The sequence below is a fragment of the Triticum aestivum genome, chromosome 6B (genome assembly GCF_018294505.1).
Source record: "Triticum aestivum cultivar Chinese Spring chromosome 6B, IWGSC CS RefSeq v2.1, whole genome shotgun sequence".
Lineage (NCBI taxonomy): Eukaryota > Viridiplantae > Streptophyta > Magnoliopsida > Poales > Poaceae > Triticum > Triticum aestivum.
In genome coordinates, this window is record NC_057810.1 from 707,573,968 (window position 1) to 707,577,714 (window position 3,747).

General features: G+C 44.2%; 1 long non-coding RNA gene across 1 annotated transcript; it reads left to right on the forward strand.

Moving 5' to 3' along the window:
• On the forward strand, positions 1-2,577 carry LOC123135051 (uncharacterized). The gene is made up of 4 exons (XR_006465810.1): positions 1-320; positions 479-551; positions 732-1,068; positions 1,168-2,577. It is a non-coding gene; the product is annotated as an uncharacterized lncRNA (long non-coding RNA).
• Positions 2,578-3,747: the final 1,170 nt, after the last annotated feature.

The following is a 3,747-nucleotide window of genomic DNA, read 5'->3' on the forward strand; positions in this document are numbered from 1 at the left end:
GAAGACTGTTTTCAAATACATGCCGGAGAAGGTACCTGCATCTTCAGACAAGATGAGACGAGATTGAGCATTTGCATATATCTTAGTTGGTTGTAACTACTAATGAATGCTGTTGCAGGCTGCCGACAGAGAAGAGACGTCGGCCGGGTGGATGGCAGAAGCAGAGCCTCTCTGGTAAGGCCGTGGGCTTCTTATTTGACACGGGCGCCCAGGGTGGGCACGCTAAGGCTGAGACCATCGCCACTCGTTGTCCACATCAATGCTGGCGAGGAAAACATACACAGAGCTACACAACCAAATTCGACCCCCATCAACATCAGGTACAACCTTGGACCAGGGAATGCCATGAACATATCTTAATCAAATAATTTATGACTGATTGCTACTCTTTACTTGATGTTTGGTTCAGAAAATAGGATCTAGCTTCAGTTACATTAACCATCAATTTGATTCAGGGTTAATCTCTACTCTTTCCCAGAACGGTTGCGCACGCTCCAGGTTATGATGTGGTGCTGGTCGGTGAGCTGACAAGCGGCCGTGCACGCCTCGAGGTGGGGGCCAGAAAGATCTTTTCCTCTGCATGTTCAGATTATTGCTAATAGTGCCTAAACTTTGAGCTTATGTGCCTATTGATATTAGGAGCCAAAATAAATTTGCTTCAGTTTGAAATATGTTTGTTTCTTCTCTGTACTTGGTGTAATATAGTGTGCCCCTTTTATATGATCCAACAGGTATTCACCGTCTTGATCGTGGTGTTCAGCAAGGTGGCCGCCAGAAAGATCTTTTCCTCTGCATGTTCAGATTATTGCTAGTAGTGCCTAAACTTTGAGCTTCTGTGCCTGTTGATATTAGGAGCCAAAATAGATTTGCTTCAGTTTGGAATCTATTTGTTTCTTCTCTGTATTTGGTGTAATATAGTGTGCCCCTTTTATATGATCCAACAGGTATTCACTGTCTTGATCATGGTGTTAGCAAGGTGGAAGTAAACATGAGAAGTACCATCATTTTCATCTGTGAATGGCACCCAAGAAACTTTGAATGATAATGATTTGCAAATAGCATCTCCAGGTAAGTTCACGGGCCACAGAGATTTGACAAATGTTTGATGAACCCTAGGCGTTATTGTTGTAACTGAATCTTTGTTTTTATCATGAACTTTTCTATCAGTCACCAAGCAATTGGATAGTGGTGATCACTTGACACTACAACTACCAATTAACCTGAGGTCAGAGACTCTAAATGGTCAGAAACTTCCCCCTTCTTTTTACAGTGCATTTTTTTCAAGAACACCTCGAGAGGGGCAGGGGGTTCCTGCATTTCATTAAGAAGAAGAGAGTTGGTCCAGTTTATAAGGAAAACTGGACCCGAAAACTAACATTCTCGGCTAATCAGGGAAAACTGAAAGAAAACCCAAAAAGAAAGATAAAAGAAAACAAGAAAAAAGAGGCACTGGAACTTGGGGATAGGGACAAGACAAAAACAAACCAAATTGTAGCTTGAAACATCCTCAGCATGACGATGTGCCTTGATGATGTTTTTGTCTTACAATGCATTTATCTATTTCAGCTTGAACGAAGTTGTAACTTGCAAAGATCCTCAACATTTATCAAACTCACTACCTGTAAGTAATGCATATCCAGATGATTGGTTGGAGTATGCATAGCTCCAAGTCCTCTTCGGACCCTTCCACCTCACCGGCCTCACCACTAGAGACTGCGACGCGAGAACCGGCGCCACCGCCATGTCTGCTAGTGACTCCCACGCAGGAATCCAGAGGCAACATCTTGGCCCTCTCCCTGCGAACACCAACTCTCTTACGATGCAGTGGCGTCCTGAGGGCGGCGGGACCAACGCCACCATCCTTGCCGACGTCCAACCAGTGCCACACAATTAATAGTTCTGCCGCCATGCCGATGCCCATCTCCGTGCTGATTGAACTGTTCGACCTGCCAGGAATGGACAAGGTCATTCGGCATCTACATTTGATGTGCTATTTGCTCTCTTTTCGTAAGTCAAGTGTAGCCTACATGATCAATTTTGAACGTGCACTTTATCTAAACTAACATTTCTAACTCAAATCATTCTGGAGCGGAACTTGGGATCAAACAAGGCAGCCCAATGCGCTGAGAAAAGATAGGAGCGCACATAAACACCTCAAGAGGCGCTTGAAGGCGCGCCCCAACCAATAGTCTAATGCATGGGAGGAGGACAAGGGGAAGGGTGGACTCAGTCGACCAAGGTGTTGTTCCCATCCTCTAACCGCTTGTTGACGAAGATGAGGCATTGCTGGGCCTTGCGAAAACCCTTGGTGTCCTCGATCTTGCCTTCACACCGTCGATGGTGTCTAGGCTGTCGACATCGAGAGCGATGGTCCTGTCCATAAGCCTCTCGGTCACAAAGATCTACATCATTTGTTCAAGGTCGAGCGTAGATTCATGATGGCTGCTTTTTTTTACAGAACCTCATCAAATGACGGAGAGCTCCTGTATTGCATTAAGAAGAAAGAGAGTTAGTCCAGTTAATAAGGAAAACCGAACCAATCATACATGACATGGTTAATTAAGGGAAACCGACAAACACCACACATGTTGGATGTTGTAATCAACTAGTATCTGATGGGTCAACACTGAGGGCTGAGGCGGATCGTCTTGCCAACGAGGTTCTGAATACAGATGTACATCACTCTGAATGAGCAATAAAGATGTACATCACTCTGAATGAGCAAAAACAACACATCACCAATTTTATTGTTAGAACACCCTTATATATTAAAACAGCAATAATTCCAACATATCATAGAAGCAATAGGAGAAATCTAGTCATAAAGGATAATCAGACATATAACAATAGTTTTTCTTACCCAAGAAAAGTTAATTATGAACAATTTGTGATATTTTCCTAAGACCTAACCGAGATGAGCAACAAATTCCACGAGGCACAATTCAGTGTAATCCTACCTTGCCCCACTTGACAACACGCTCTAGAAATCACCAACACCACCACGAATATGAATGGGTCCAGTACAAATAGTATAGATAAGTAGAACAATTATGTACCTTGAAGTGGATCGACGTGGATCAATTCACTTCCACCAATGGAGCAGGGAAGGAGGTAGATCAGAAGCACTAGTACAGGACCACGAGTATGCAAAGTAACTTAATTGGAACTTTTTTCAGAACATTGAAAATCGAAAGCCAGGAGAAAAATAAAGTCGGTGCCCCGTCCGGGCGTGCCACCAATCCCCTTCCGTACAGATGGCGTTGTTTCTATAGGAAGGATCCAGGCCAATTGGTTTAGTTTTACACAGTTCAATCAATCGATTAAATCACGCAGTACTTCTTTAAAGCATCTACAGTCGGTACCCCGAATCCTCCTCAAACATCAGGGCAGACAGCCCGGTCGCTGCCCGATCAGGAGAGAGAAAAAGGAAAAAAGTGACCCAAATGGATCCCCAGTTTGTCCACATATGTCCGGACTGTACGTAAACTCTCTTACCCAGCTTATATATGGGGAGGATATGGGGATGCCTGGGTGTGCCCGAGCAGTGTGCCACATAGGATTTGGTCCACACCTTTTCTTTTTCTTTATTTTTTCTCTCCTTCCATCCTACCAATCATATGCATATGACCGGACATATAAAAGGAAAAGTGGGGAGTATGGTTGCGTGCACCGAAAAATAGGGACTCAAATGTGACATGCCCAGACACGTCCGGACACTAACCGGGTGCATCCGTGGACGTTTGTGGG